Source organism: Leptonychotes weddellii, chromosome 8 (genome assembly GCF_054177405.1).
Source record: "Leptonychotes weddellii isolate Sample4059 chromosome 8, ASM5417740v2, whole genome shotgun sequence".
NCBI classification, from domain to species: Eukaryota; Metazoa; Chordata; class Mammalia; order Carnivora; family Phocidae; genus Leptonychotes; species Leptonychotes weddellii.
Window position 1 is genome coordinate 45416755 of NC_138376.1, and position 17457 is coordinate 45434211.

The 17457-nt window shown below is 34.4% G+C and overlaps 1 protein-coding gene across 1 annotated transcript in view; it reads right to left on the reverse strand.

The window, feature by feature from the left end:
• KHDRBS2 (KH RNA binding domain containing, signal transduction associated 2) overlaps positions 1 to 17457 on the reverse strand; it is a 525516-nt gene that overhangs the window by 366081 nt on the left and 141978 nt on the right. The window lies entirely within an intron of this gene.

Sequence of the window (17457 nt, forward strand, 5' to 3'; positions counted from 1 at the left end):
AACAGGGTTAATGGCTGAGCATAAGACTGACATTCTCCTATTAAAGAAAGAAAACAAATACCCTAATAAGGACGCAAGTCTGTAGAGATGACCAGATACTTCTGTATAGAAATAGATGGAGAAAGGAATTATTCAAGCATATTGCAAAGATTCTAAATCCATTTCAACACAGAGTGACTGATAGTCTTAAATTCTAGGCCATAGAGCTCTGGTTTTCTCCAAGGTCCAACAGCTATCACTCTGGATGAAAAGGAGACATAAAAGGAAAAACTGTATTTCCAGGACTCTTTCTGCCAAAAGAGAACTGGACCAATTACACAGTTGTCTATCAAGGCACCTATTAAATTTATATCAATAAAATATCAAAGGTGTAATATGAATACAAAAAAACACATACTTATCTGCTATCTATAGTGAATGTGGGTAATAAGGGGAGGGATATAGGGTACTCATTCAGATAAGAAACTAGAGTTAACTCATTAAGGTTCAAATTTAAAAGAAGATATGCTAAAACACACTTCTGTTATGCTAAAACACACTTTTGTTTTGCCACTCTGAAAATTACAATTTTATGTGTACCACTCCTTCCCCACGCCAAAACAAAACAATACCAAATTGTTCATACAAACCATGACACTTAGAGAATTATTTAAGATTCTAAAAAAGCAGGTTTTTTTTTTTTTAAAGATTTTATTTATTTGTCAGAGAGAGACAGCAAGAGAGGGAACACAAGCAGGGGGAGTGGAGAGGGAGAAGCAGGCTTCCGCAGAGCAGGGAGCCTGATGCGGGGCTTGATCCCAGGACCCTGGGATCATGACCTGAGCCGAAGGCAGCTGCTTAATGACTGAGCCACACAGGTGCCCCCCAAAAAGCAGGTGTTTATATCAAGTTTACACATCTTAGTCCAACACTAATTCCTGTTCATATCTGAAAAGCCTAGGAAAAGCCAGTGAATATCACGAACAAGTATATGTTTTTCTTAAAAGATTTTCTCCTCAGGGTTATCATGAGAATGACACTGATCAATAACAGAACAAACGTGCCCAGTGACTGCCTGTTCCTCACAAAGGATATTATCTTGAAAGGTCATATTTACAAACAACTGAGAGAAAAAGTTCACTCTTAAAATGTAATATAAATTATTACAATAAGCCCCTAAATTGAAAGAAGGGCAGTTTAGAGAGTCTTTATATTTAAAATAGGATGCACTACAGTATGGACACTCTTTTTTCACTCAATGGTAGGTTATTTCATCTATGCCCATGACTGTAATAACTGTCTATGTGCTGATGATTTCACATTCACATCTTTGAGGCATCTATTCTAAACTCCACATATGAATTTCCATTTGTCAATGGCCATCTCCAAGTTTCATCTTCAATACCTAAGATCTACATCCCTAAGTCAGAACTCACAATCACGCGAACATGATTCTTTTCCAACATTCCCTAATGTAGTAGAAGGTCTTACACTCCACACTCTATGCAGTTGTGAAAGTCCAAACCTACAAGTCTTCATTGATTCAGTGCTCTTTTTTGCAGCACTATTCAATCCTGCTGCTTTTACCTCTTGAATACTTCTAGCCTCCTTTCACTTACTGTCACCACCCTAACCCAAGAACCACCATTTCTTGTCTGGCACACTGGATTGTCCTCCTAACAAGTTTTATCACATTCATTCTTTACCTTTTTAAATCTGCAATACACATGGCTTTCAGTGTGACCACTTTTTAAATAATAAATATTACTCCCATACTAAAAATCTTCAAGAGTGTGATTCTTGTATCAATCCTTGATACAATCTATTAGGTATACAATCTCCATCTTTTATCTATTTCCAACCTCTTCTAGCACCACACCCTTCATTGCTCTTTGCTCTCGAGACACACCAGCCTTTATCCAGTTCCTATCCATCTTCCTGTTTCAGGATCTCCCCTATTGAATCTCTCTGTCTACCTCAACCTTCTTAGACTTTGCAAATTTATATCCTTCGAACATTCAGATGTCAGTTCAGATCTCACTTCCTCAGGGAAGTTATATTTGACCTTATAGATGAGACTAGGTCCCTGTGATAAAAGCCATCAGAACTACCATAATTAAATATTTCTATAACTATTTAACTACTGTCATTATCACCCACAGGAATGTAAAATATCTGGCAGCAGGACTTTTGTTTATTTTGCTCAGCCAGCCTCAAGTTCAGTGCCTGTCGTATAAGAGGCACAAAATAAATATCTTTAGACTAAAGAAACAGACGAAGGCTATTGTGTCACAGTTGTAGATTTTTACAAAGACTAACAAATTGAGGAGGATGAAAATTTACCAATCCAAGCAGTCCTCTAGTAGGTGCACAGGCAGAAAATCTATCTCTAGTGCCTGAAAGAGTATGAATTTTAAAATCATTTTTACAGGAAGAAGGGAAGTAAAGCTCATTCATAATGTGGCCTTGAGCTTAAAAGCTTCAGGTAGTTGATCAGGTAGTTCATTTCTTATTTATAATGTGGGGGAAATAAAACATGCAAGGTATAAAAACCTAGGTTTCAACAATCAAAAAATTCAAATTTTATTGAAGATAACCCTGTTATAAAAGGTGTCATTCTACCTAGATGCAACAGCCAATCTCAGGTTATACCAAAAAACTCAACAAGCACATTTTTGATGCAATGGATTCAGGAGGGAGTGAGGGTGAAACAGACTTTCCAGGCAACTGCAGGGTCTTGGGCTTTTATGGAGTGAAACAGGGACCCCCACAGGTTTTGAGCAGAGGAAAGTAACTGTCCACTTTAAAAGATCACTTGGACTGCTTTGTTGTGAATAGATGTAGGCAAGAAGCAAGGAGATGAGTTAGGAGGCCACTGCAATGATCCTGGCAAGAGATGACAGAGGCTCAGACAAGGCAACCATAGTGAAATGGTTAGATTCTTGATACATACTAAAGTTGGAGTTTGTAGACTTCTTGACTGATGAATATGAGATCTGGGAGAAAGAGTAATCAAAGTTGTTTTGGTCTGAGCAAATGGAAGAATTAAAAGTAAAGGAAATTTGTGGGGTGGGTAGATGATCAGGAATTCAGTTTTGGACATACTCAGGGGATGTTCATTTTGATATATGAAAGTTCACCATTATGGACCTGAAATTCATGCAAGGCCACATGACTTTTCTTCTTTTTTTCTTTTCTGTATTATTATTTTTCATACATCTTCAGAAACTCAAAGAAATAATCATATTGACATAACATGATCTTACCCTCTTCAAGAGGCACACACAAGCATTACAACTCTAGTAAGAAGTTTACACATATTAATAGAACTTTTTCCCTGAGTCTGTAAGACTTGAAATGTAAGCAAATGCACTAGTTATAGCATTGTTTCAGGTACTCAGCAACATTCTTTAATTAGAATAACTAAATCAAACTTTTTGCCTATGTTTATTTTTATAGTTATAATAGTAAAGCACTATATTCTACAGTAATTATTTAATAGGTCCTAAAATGCAGAATCCTTTAACCTTACTAATTAAGAAGTACACAATCTTAGAATATAATTTGAGGGATTCTCAAAAACTGACTGCAATATTTAAATATTTATAACAGAGTGGCTAATATATATGTTCCTATTTAATTTTTATTTTTAGAAATTATATCATTAAAAATAGATAATTTAAAAATAAATGTAAATTGTTTAATTCAAATTTTCTCCAAATAATCAGCAACCACTAGAATAATAATTGAAACAAATAATAATCTAAGGATGTTAGTTAACAGAATAACAACCAAACATAAAAGCAGGGATAACACAAGTGCAAAAAAATACTTGCTCATTTGCACTAAAATTATTCAGTCAATACTCTTAACCTTTTCCAGTATAATTCTTATTTATTTATTTATTTGAGAGAGAGTGTGCGAGCAGGGGGGCGGAGGGGCAGAGGGAAAGAATCTCAAGCAGACTCGGCAATGAGCACAGAGCCAGACATACGGCTGGGTCTCATGACCCTGAGATGATGACCTGGGCCAAAACCAAGAGTCGGATGCTTAGCTGACTGAGTCACCCAGGAGCCCCATAATTTTTTCCAGTATAATTTAATGAGGTTGTGCACAGAGATAGACTAGCAATAATATTTTATATTTTTCTACAAGTAAAAATAAAACTTTTCCTGCCTACCGTTGAAAGGAATGTAATTTTGAGATATGCCATTGAGTGTACATTGAGATATGACATTGGGCAAATACTGAGCTGTAGCATAAGGTATACCAAAAATAGTTATGCAAATAAAACATGAAAATGATATAAATTTTTTAGTGCCTCAAATACAGGTTTTCTTACATACTGAAAAAAATTATTTAATAGAGGAAAAACCCCAGTGAAAAATCAGAAGATAGGTAGCTTTGCAAGTTCCCGGCAAGATAGAGAAATCAAGATCGGATTTACCAAAGATAAATCAGAAAAAAAATATATATGAATGGGGCAAAGGGAACACTTTTCAAGATAGTGCTTATCAGGTACATACTGCTTATCCAGTAATGAAGGAAAGCTCCCTGAGAAATAGAAAACAAATGAGGTGAAGCCTAAGTCTACCCCAGTTTTCTGCTTGCCAGTTTCTAGGTAGTGAGATAGGGAGGGAAATCCTTGGCAGATGCATTGCATTCCCTGAATTTAAGAGGCAAGCCTGAGAGTCCAGAGAGACCAAGGCAGCTGGAGTTCACATGAGAGTACCTGTGATATCGAGGGTTCCCCTCAAGTATTCAGCATAACACTGATTAGTAGATGAATGTGAGGAAACTATCTGAGGCCAAGAAAATAGTCACCTAAAGGGATACTATACTGGATATAGTACCAATACTATATGAAAGACTGTGTCTTAGTAGTGGAGAATAATTAGCTCTAGACTGAATACTGCTCCAAGATTGCCTAGCATTCCATTAAAGCAAGACCTGAATCAAACTATCTCCAAATAGCTCAGTTGCAGTTCTGGGGAAAAAAAAAAAAAAAAAAAACACCTCATAATCATAGCAATATTCATAAGGATGCAAAAGTATCCAACACCCAACAATGCTAAATTTTTAATTTTGCATCCAACCAAAAATTGCCAAACATGAAAAGAAGCAATTAAGCATGATCCATTATTTAGAGAATTATCAATCAAATGAAATGGACCCAAAACTAATACAGATGATAGAGTCAACAGACAAGGACATGAAAACAGTTATCATACTGTATTCCATATAGTCAGAGATATAGATTTTTAGAAGACCCAGATAAGTCGAGAGATGAAAATTAAAATACCTTGGATAAAAAATAGACTGGATAGGATAAGTGAGATTTAATCATTGCCGAGCAAAAAATTAGTGAACTTGAAGACATAGCTACAATATATAGATAGAAACTATCTAAAATGAAACACAATAAGAAAAAAATTTAAAATAGATTAAAAGAGTATCAGCAAACCATGGGACAACTTCAAGAGCCCAAATATTCATGTAATTGAAGTACAGTGGACAAAAAAAAATTTGAAGATTTTTTTTTTCCAAATCTGTTAAAAGCATAAACTCCAAATACACCAAGGTTATCTCTTACCAAACACCAGAAACATGAACAATACACCAAAGCACAACATAATTGAATTGCTCAAACCAGTGATGAAGAGAAAATTTGAAGAGTAGCCAAAGAATAAAGACATGTTGGAACAAACAATAGGGATACAGCACATTTCTCATCAGAAATAATTCAAGTGAGAAGAAAGTGAAGCAAGACTTTCAAAGTATTGAAAAAAACAAGAACAATCTAGAATCCAATACAAGGTAAAATCTCTCTTAAAAATGTAGGTGGAATAAAGTGATTTCAGACATACTAAAAATATTCATCAACAGTAGATCTTTATTACCAGAAATGTGTAAGATGCTCTTCAGGCAAAAGAAAAATGATACCATGGGGAAATATGAATCTATGTAAAGAATGAAGAACACTGGAAATAGTAAGCATATAGGAAAATATATAAGATATTCATTTTTAAAATCACTTTGAAAGACAAATTTATTGCTTAAACAAAAATACTAAAAAGGCAGACAATCACTGAGGTAATAGAAGGCTTCAACAAGACTACCAACCACTTTGAGGTAATTGAAGTCTTCAGAACACTTTATCCGACAATAGCCCATACACATTCTTTCCAAGTGTACACAAAATATTTGCCAAAATAGAGCACATTCTGACCAGTTTTTCAAATCTGTTTAATTTAAAATGATTCAAGTCATTCAAACTATGTTCTATAACCACAATAGAATTAAACTGTATATTATTAATAGAAAGACACCTTAATTATCTCCAAATATTTAGAAAGTAAATAATTCACTTCTTAACAGCATAAAGGTCAAATATAATCCAAAGAGAAGTAAGACAGTACTCCAAACTGAATGACAAATCAATATCTGCACAGTCTCACCAAAACACTCCTTAACTGATGTCAATATGTTTCTATATTAAGAGAATAGGTCTCAAATTTATAGCCCCAGGTTCAAACTTAAGTAACTGGAAAAAGAATAACAAATTAAATCCAAAGTAAGCAGAAGGAAAAAAAAACTCAAGTGAAAATAAATGAAATAGAAAACAAAAAATCATAATAATAAAAGAAAAATCAATGAAACAAATAGGCAGTTCTTGCTAAAGATGAATAAAAATAATAAATATGCAGACATACTGGTTGTGAAAAAATACAAAATATAAATGACAGGAATAAAAGAAGTGACATCTTTACAAAATCTAGAGATAATAAAGAAAAAGAAAGAAATATAAATAATGCTATGCCTATAAATTTGACATATAGAAGAAATGGACAAATTACTTGAAAACACATTACCATGTCTCATCAAAAAAGTGATAAATTGTATAGCCCTGTATCAATTTTAAAAATTAATTTTTTAGTTAAAATTTTTCTACAAATAAAGATAAAACCCAAGTCAAGATGCTTCACTGATGAATTCTATCAAATATTTATGGGAGACATAGTACTAATTATATACAAACTCTTCCAAAAAATTGTAGAGGGGCAAATAATTCCAAACCTATTCAATTAGGCCAGCATTACCGCAACACCATAAATTAAAAAATATATAAAGAAACTACAGATCAATATCCCTCATGAATATAAATTCAAAAATTTTAAGCAATATTTTAGTTAATAGAAATGAATGATATATAAAAAGGATTACCAAGGGCTGTTCTCCAAAAATGCAAGTTTATCTTAAACATTTGAAAATTAATTCATCACATTAATAATCTGAAAAAGAGAAATGTAATCATTCCAATCATCTCCAGATAATGAAAAAAATATTTGAGAAAATCCAACATCCATTCCTATTAAAAAATGATCACACCAAATTTGGAAGAGGAGGAAAATTCCTCAGTTGTATAAAGGGTACCTTCCAAAATCCTACAGCTAATACTATACATAATGGAGGAAAAGATATTGTACAGGATGTTTAGTTTCATCACTTCTACTCAATCTTGCACTAGAGGTTTAGCCAATGAGATCAGGAAAGAAAAAGAAAACATAGGCATCCATATTCAAAAGCAGAAGTAAAACTATTTACAGATGATGTGACCAGTTATGTAGAAAATCCAATGCAATCTACAAAATAGCTACTAATAGGGGAGATCAGCAAGGTTATAGGATATTCAGATCAATATACAAAAGAAATTGTATTTGTATAGTGGCAATGGATAATATAAAATTGACATTTAAAATACCATTTAAAATATCCAAAAATATGAAGTACTTAGATGTTAATTTGACAAAATACGTAGAGAACTACAAAATATTGCTAAGTAAATTAAAGAGCATTTAGGTAAATGAAAAGATATACTGTGTTCAAGAATCAGAAAACTTAATATTTTTAAGATGTCAATTTTCCCCAAATTTACGTCATCTACATTCATTTACTGATTCAATGCAATCTCAATTAAAATCCCAGCAGGCTTTTTTTTTAAATAGAAATTAACAACTGGATTCTAAGTTCATATAGAAATTCAAAAGAACTAGAATATCCAAAACAACTTTGAAAAAGAAGAACAAAGTTGAAGGAGTAAGACTACTCATTTGGGTCTTATCATAAAGAGAGACAAATAAATCATTAGAACAAAAAGGAGTCCAGGAATAAATCTACACATATATGGACAAATGATTTTGCAACAAAGGGTTTAAAGTCAATTTAGTGGAGCAAGGATAGTCTTTTTGACAAATGGTACTGGAAACATTTGGTACCTATATGCAAAAAAAAAAGGAAATGGAGAAGGAGGGCAAGTAGAAGACGAGGAGGAGGTGAGGGGCGGAGTAAAAGAAAGGAAGGGAGGGAGGGAGGAAAAAAAAGAAAAGAATAATTTCTATCTAAATTTTACATTGCATATAGAAATTAACTAAAAATGGATCATATATCTTAATGTAAAACCCAAAACTTTAAAACTTATAGATGAAAAGATATGAGAAAACTTTGTGACCTTGGGTTAGGAAAAGATTTTTTAGGTATGAAACCAAAAACAAGTTTCATAAAAGGAAATGGTGATATACTGATAAACTGGACTTCATCAAAATTAAAATTCTGTTCTTGAGAAGACACTAGTGTAAGAGAATAAAAAGAAAGGTGTCAGACTGGGACAAAATATGTTCAAAATATATATGTAATCAAGGATTTGTATCCAGAATACATAAAGAAAATTCAAAATTCAATAATGTAAAAGCAATTCAATTTAAAAAACAGGCAAAAAAAATCTGGACAGTCATCAAAAAGATGTACAGATGGCAAATAAGCATATGAAAAGACATTCTATATCATTAGGCATTAGGGAATTTCAAATTAGACCACACTGTGACACTATTACCTACTGAGTAGAATGGCTGAACTTAAAAAGACTGACAACATCAAGTGTTGGTGATGATGTGGAAGATGGTGATAATTTTATGGAAACATAAAATGATACAACCACTTTGAAAAACAATTTGACAGGTTCTTTTATTTTTTTTTTTTAAAGATTTTATTCACTTATTTGACAGAGAGAGAGACAGTGAGAGAGGGAAAACAAGCAGGGGGAGTGGGAGAGGGAGAAGCAGGCCTCCTGCTGAGCAGGGAGCCCAATGTGGGGCTCGATCCCAAGACCCTAGCATCATAACCTGAGCCAAAGGCAGATGCTTAACGACTGAGCCACCCAGGCGCCCCCAATTTGACAGGTTCTTAAAATGCCAACACACACTTAACATATAATCCTGCCATTCAAATCTTATAATTATTCAGGATGAAAGAAGCCAAAAAGAAGCCTTTCCCCTCAAAAAGAAATCCCACATACTGTAAGATTCCATTTATATAAATTTCAAGGGTATGCAAACTAATCTATAGTAACTGAAAGCGGAGCAGTAGTTGCCTAGGAATGAACTAGTAAGGGTAAGAGTGAAGGACTACGATGGAATCTTCTGGACAGGAAAATTGGGGCCATGAAGATCGTTATCTTGATTTTAATGATAGTTTCACTGGTGCACATATATGTAAAAACTTGTATATGTTATACATGCACAGTTTATTGCATGTATGTCAATTTTAACTCAATAAAACTATTAAAAAATAACGAAAATATGTAAAGTCCATTTTGACAGTCTACTTAGCTAATATGCTTGTGTGTTAAAATTTAGAACTTGCTTCTAAGTATAGTGGATCTTTGTAATAACTCCATTAAATATATGAAGTAACTATTTTATTCTTCTGTGATAGCTAAAGAACCACAGCAAATGCTTACAACTTGTGATAACAAAGTTCAATATCAGATCAGTTGCTGCAATTAATTCTACTGCATTTTCACCCAATATACTTTACAGATATTTTATGATTCTTTTGAACATTAAAGTATCCACACATTCATAGCTAGATCTATGTTAATTATCATTTTAGGAAAAAAATGTGTGATGTATTAAGACTTCCCTGAAATACAAATAATGGCATTCAAATATGCTGCATATTGGGTCATTTTTTCATATTCTGAAATTGGTATACTATTATAGAGCCTAAATAACTAGGTCTGCACAGAATTCATATATTCAGTCAACAAATATTTCTGAATGCCTATTCTATGTGTTGCGTGTGTCATAGCATACCTTATATAAAATCATTTGATGGTGAAGTCCTGCAAGTATTTTGTGAAATTAGACAGTATGTTTAAGAAATGTATATGCTTCAGCTATCATACTTATTTTTCCTTTAGTAAGTTAGATGATTTATTACAGTTCTCAAACTGTAGCTGCATATGATTCAACTGGACAGAGTGTTAAAAAATAGATTGCTGAACGCCAACTACAGAGTTTCTGACTCAGGAGGTCTGTGCTGGTACAGGGTATTTGTAGTTCTAGTAAGTTTCCAAGTGAAGCTGATACTGCTGGCCCAGGATTCTTTGTGAAGCACTGATTTATTAGAAATAATTGTATAATTGTGAATAATTAAGAATATAGTTTAAACCTGGGGAGTAATAAAGGTATGGTAACTCAATAAAAAAAAATTGGAAACACCTATTATTCACTTTAAATCTCACTTCACATATTGTATCATGATTACAAATGTGGAAGTCTATAGTTAAACTGAACCAGCACTCCTGTATATGGCATTTACACTTGCAATATTTCTTAACAAAATTGGGAAAAAGAATTCTATGAACCCCAATCTGACCAACTTCTCCAGTTAATGGGAGAGACATATTAAAGCAACTTTGATAGGGCAAATGATTACTGTATGTTTGTGCACTCTTAAGGCTCAAGTCATCTATCTCTCTACCCTGAGAATATTAAAATATCACAGTGGAGCAACAGAACCAGAAGAAATCTTTTGGGCACATAAGATTCAGGCTACACTGAATAAATAGGGCATCTCCACTGGGATTCATATACCAGCAAATCTGTTCACCGAGTTCTCATGAGGAGAGTGAAACAGAAGACTGGAACTTAAATAGAAAAAGGTAATAAAATCAACCCCATATCTTATACAATAATCCTTTCCAAAAATGAAACGAGTTATATAATGAAGGGTGGTAGCAAGACCTAATAAAGATGCTAAATTACTGTGTAAGCTTCCTGTGTATTTTTATCACACTTATATAAACTACTATGTGGTGACAAACAAGAATCACTATCCACCAAAAAGTTCAACAGAAACCATGCCTTCTGCAAAGTGGTGCAATACAAACATTTTTAGAATAACAGGGCAGCCAGTGCATCAAAATCATCTTTAGCCAGGTATCTTCCCTGGAATTTTCATATAAGTGGAAATATATCACAGAAAAAATAAAACATGCACCAAAATTGTGACGGCTATCTCTATACCCATCCATTCATCCATTCATCCACTCACCCACCCCTATCTATGTGGTTAGCTATCATTTCTTTTTAAGTACCATTTATTTTTAATAGATGGCATCCAAACTGTGTTGATGTCATTTGGTTAAAGCCAATGGAGCTGTCCAGGAGATGCATTACCTCAAATATCTCATTTAATGGGATTTAATCTAAGGGAATTGTAACAATACAGGTGTGGTATATTACATACTAAGATCTAGAAAAATCAACGAATTAAGAGCTTATGTTCTTTTTTTTTAGATTTTTTTTTTATTTGTCAGAGAGAAGGAGAGAGAGAGAGAATGAGAGAGAGAGAGAGAGACAAGCAGGGGGAGCAGGAGAGGCAGAGGGAGAAGCAGGCTCCTCACTGAGCAGGGAGCCCGATGTGGGACTCGATCCCAGGACCCTGGGATCATGACCTGAGCCGAAGGCAGATGCTAAACTGACTGAGCCATCCAGGCGTTCCAAGAGCTTATATTCTTTATGCACACATCATGTCACAGTATTCAGGCTCTGTCTGAACAAAAGCTACATGGGATATACTGACTGCTATATAAGCTCATGGTAAGCAAAATCTAAAATTAAGAAAAAAAGAGCAAACAGTGTTACCATCCAGGTTTGAATTGCTGGTGACAGATGAGAATATAATTTTTCATGTGCTGAAAATATATTTTTTTTCATTGAGACGATATGAATTACAAGATGTTAATTTGGAAAAATAGTTTTAGAAATGTACCTTTAGGTTTCATATTAAATATAGAAAAATATAATAAAAATATTGCTTTGTTTTGGTCTAACCTCTTTCAAAGAATGGCAAGTCATTTTTATGTAGAGATAACAAAACTTACCATCTTTTCATGTTTCTCCAAATGCTATTTTTAAAAAAATTACACAGTTTCTACGCTCATAACTGAATAATATTGTGGACATTCAACTCTCCCTAGAGACTTTTTAAAATGTATGAAATAGGGGCGCCTGGGTGGCTCAGTTGGTTAAGTGACTGCCTTCGGCTCAGGTCATGATCCTGGAGTTCCAGGATCGAGTCCCGCATCGGGCTCCCTGCTTTGGCAGGGAGTCTGCTTCTCCCTCTGACCCTAACCCCTCTCATGCTCTCTCTATCTCATTCTCTCTCTCAAATAAATAAAATCTTTAAAAATAAATAAATAAATAAAAAATAAAATGTATGAAATACCTTAGATATTTGGCATTTATCAATTGAGGAGGGCTATCTGACAAGTTAGCAGGAAGAAACAGAGATTTGACAAAATATACTCACTAACAGAGAATTTTCAAATCCCAAACTTTAACATAATCACAATTTACACAATTGGTAATGACTTTCAGGAGCTAGCAAGATGGCAACATTCCCACTCTGTGGATCCTAATGGCTGAATAAGACATCTTTCATCATATTTCCCCCTTAACAACAATAGTTTGGTATCCATTCATGGACAAAAGTGCCTTTGTGGGAGTTGTGTGATCCAGTGCCATATGCCAAGGGACCCAGGAGTCCTGCCCTCCCATGTATGGGCACAAACCTCAGTTCCAGCTGTGAATTCTGAAGTAGTCTGTGAACTGACTCCTACCCATTTGAGCCATGGTCCAGGATCCTCTGAAAAATGCTGTCTTAGACAATCACCCACAGATGAATGAGCCTTTGTGGAAGTCCAGGTTTTTCAGCAGAGAAGTTCCAACATATCATTGAAGAAAAAAAAAATACAATTTTGTTGCACTGGAGAGGGTAGAAGAAACTGACTTTACCTGCATTACCTCTCCAAGGCAGCACAGCTCAGCACCAAGAGAGAACTTCTTACTCCATGATTTCTCCCATGGGAGAAAAATGACAGCATGTGAATGAGCATCCACTATTCCAGATGTGCAGGATGCTGTCAAAGAAGCCCATTTTTCCCTTGCCATATCCAGAGTACTGCATAATTTGGGGCAAGAAGAGACTACAGATAGGACTCTAGGAGGGCATTAAAGGGACATGAATACTACTAAATATGTCATGGACTCCATCAAGAGACAGCCCACAAACTGCTGGGGATACCTTGCTTGCATAACCCCCTTCCATCAACTGTCCCTCTGCAAGCCTTACCTACACAACCCCCTGCCCTGTGGCTAGTTCTCTATACCCACTCCCTATGGTGGTGGTGAGAGAGCTTTGGCAGATGGCTAGTAAACATGTACAGAAAGCTGGCCTGAATCTGCAGGCCAAGGAGAGACCACAAACTTGAGCTTTAGTCCCACTTGTTGGAAAATAAAAGGGAGGCTGTCAGCAACTGGTCTGGCATGTTGCAGGATGAAGAAGGAAAACAGGCTAAAGAATTCTGCCACAAAAGGGAGCAAGAAGAGCAGAATAAATATATCCAATAGGAGGACTAGTAGGATTGATGGATGATATTTCTCTCCCAAAGGTAGTTAATAAAGACTAGAGGAGGTGACTGCTACTCCAAGTGCAAAGCCAGCAATACAAAACTTGAAAGAACATGAAAAATTAAGGAAACATGACACCACCAAAAAATCGAAACAGTTCTCCAGTAACTGATCTGAAAGACTTAAGATCTGCAATTTACCTGGTAAAGAATTCAAAATAGCTATTCACAGAAACTCAAGGAAATACCACAAAGCACAGAAAGACAATCAATGAAATCAGGAAAACAATACACAATCAAAATGAGAAGTTTAACAGAAATCATAAAAAAAAGAACCAAACAAATTCTGGAGCTAGAGAATACAATGAATGAAATTTAAAATTGCAATGGAAAGCACCAACATCAGAATAGATCAAACAGAAGAAAGAATCTGTGACTTAGAATTTAGGCACTTTGAAATTATCCAGTCAGAGGAGAATGAAGGAATAAGAATGAAAGACAGTGAAGAAAGCCTATGTGAATTACAGTATACCAATAATTTATGAACTGTTAGACTTTGAGAAGGAGGAGAGAGGGAGAGGAAAGCAGAACGAATATTCAAAGAAATAATGACTGAGAATTTCAAAGAAATAATGACTGAGAATTTCCTAAATCTGGGAAGAGATTTAGATATCCGAGTTCATGAAGCTTATATGTCACCAAATAATTCAACTTAGAGATTCTCTCTAAGAAACATTAAAATAAAACTATCAAAAATTAGAGACAGAGAGAGAGATTCTTAAAAGCAAAAAGAGAAAAGAAGCTTGTAACATACAAAGAAACCCACATAAAGCTATCAGTGGATTTTTCAGCAGAAACCTTACAGACCAGGAGAATGTGGGATAATATATTAAACTGCTGAAATTAAAAACTGGCAATCAAGAATACTCTAACTAGCAAAGTTATCCTTCAGAAATAAAAGAGAGATAAATACTTTCCCAGAAAAAGAGAAGCTGAGAAAATTTATCACCACTAAGATGTGTACTACAAACAGTGTTGAAATAGGTTTCTTAAGATGAAACGAAATGATGGTAATTTGTAAGGAAAACATAGGAAACAGGAAAACATAGGAAAATATACAACACATTAATAAAGGAAGTAAGAAATGAAATTCAGAATACTCTATACCACAATACAGTGGTATTGACCACCTAATTTTAGTATAAAGGTTACAGTAAAAAAAGTATTAAAAATAAATATAGCTACAAAAATTTGCTAATACACAATATTAAAAAAAGATAAATTGTGACATTAAAACCATAAAAGGAGAGAATAAAAGAGTAGAGTTTGAGGGGCACCTGGGTGGCTCAGTTGGTTAAGCGACTGCCTTCGGCTCAGGTCATGATCCTGGAGTCCCGGGATCGAGTCCCGCATCGGGCTCTCTGCTCAGCAGGGAGTCTGCTTCTCCCTCTGACCCTCCCCCCTCTCATGCTCTCTCTATCTCATTTTCTCTCTCAAATAAAAAAAAATATATATTAAAAAAAAAAAAAAGAGTAGAGTTTGGGTATGCCTTCTAATTTAAGTTGTTACCAGCATTAAAATAAACTTTTGTATCTATGTTTTATATAAGCTTCATGGTGACCACAAGCAAAAATCTACAGTAGATACACAATGATAAAAAGAAGGTAATCCAAGCATACCACTACAAAATACCATCAATTCACAAAGAAAGGCAGCAAGAGAGGAAGGAACAAGAGCTACAAAATAACCAGGAAAAAAAAAAAAGATGACATTCCCAAGTCTTTACATTCAATAACTATTCTGAATGTAAATGGATTGAATTCTCTAATCAAAGGAAACAGAGTGACCGGATGGATTAAAAACAAAAACAAAAACAAGACACAACTATATGTTCCTCACAAGAGACTCACTTCATTTTTTAAAGAAAACTTTTTTTACACTTCTTAAATTTTATTTTATTTTTTTCGTCATGATAAGTGTAGTCTTTATTCCATATCATCTATTTCACCCATTTCCTCATCGACCTCCCCTCTAGTAACCATCAGTTTGTTCTCTATAGTTAAGAGTCTGTTTCTTGGTTGTCTTTTTTTTTTTTTTCTATTGTTCATTTGTTTTGTTTCTTAAATTCCATATATGAGTGAGATCATATGCTATTTGTCTCTCTCTGACTTATTTTGCTTAGCATTATACTCTCCAGCTCCATTCATGTTGTTGCAAATGGCAAAATTTCATTCTTTTTATGGCAGAATAATATTCGTGTGTGTGTGTGTGTTTGTGTACCACTTGTTCTGCATCCATTCATCTGTCAATGGACACTTGGGCTGGTTCCATGGTTCCATGGTTTGGCTATTGTAAATAATGCTGCAATAAACATAGGGGTGCATGCATCCCTTTGAACTGATGTTTTTGTATTTTTAAGTAAATACCAAGTAGTGCAATTCCTGGATTGTAGGGTAGTTCTATTTTTTAACGTTTGAAGAAACTCCATACTCTTTCCCACAATGGCTGCATCAATTTGCATTCCCACCAACAGTGCAAGAGGGTTCCCATTTCTCCACATTCTCACCCACACTTCTTTCTTGTGTTTTTTATTTTAGCCATTCTGACAGGTGTGAGGTGATATCTCATTGTGTTTTGATTTGCATTTTCCTGATAATGAGTGATGTTGAGCATCTTTTCTTGTCTGTTGACCATTTGTATGTCTTCTTTGGAGAAATGTCTGTTCATGTCTTCTGCCCATTTTTAATTAGATTACTTGGGTTTTGGGGGTGTTGTTTTTTTTAAGTTCTTAATATATTTTGGATACTAACCATTTATCAGATATGTAATTTGCAAATATCATCTCCCATTCAGTAGGTTGCCTTTTGGTTTTGATTGTTTCCTTCACTGTGCTGAAACTTTTTATTTTGATGTAATCCCAATAGGTTATTTTTGCTTTTATTTCCCTTGCCTGAGGAGGCATATATAGAAAAATGTTGCTAAAGCCAATATCAGAGATTACTGCCTGGGCTCTCTTCAAGGATTTTTATGGTTTCAGGTCTCACATTTAGGTCTTTAATCCATTTTGAGTTTATTTTTGTATATGATGAAAGGAAGTGGTCCAGTTTCATTCTTTTGCATGTGGCTGTCCAGTTTTCCCAACACCATTTCTTGAAGAAACTGTGTTTTTCCCATTGTATATTCATTCCTCCTTTGTCAAAGATTAGTTGACCATATAATTGTGGGTTTATTTCTAGGTCTTGTGTTCTAGCTCATTGATCTATGTGTCCTATTTTTATGTCAGTACCATACTGTTTTAATTACTACCACTTTGTAATGTAACTTGAAATCTGGAATGTGATACCTCCAGTTTTGTTTTACTTTTTCAAGATGGTTTTTGTTATTTGAGGTCTATTGTAGTTCCATACAAATTTTAGGATAGTTTGTTCTAGTTCTGTGAAAAATGCTGTTGGTATTTTGATAGGGATTGCATTAAATCTGTATATTGCTTTCGGTGGTATAGACATCTTTTTTTTTTTTAACATATAATGTATTATTTGTTTCAGAGGTACAGGTCTGTGATTCAACAGTCTTACACAATTCACAGTACTCACCATAGCACATACCCCCTTAACAATATTTGTTCTTCCAACCCATAAGTATGGAATGTCTTTCTATTTCTTTGTGTTGTGTTGAATTTCTTTCATCAGTGTTTTATACTTTTCAGAGTACAGAGTATCTTTCAC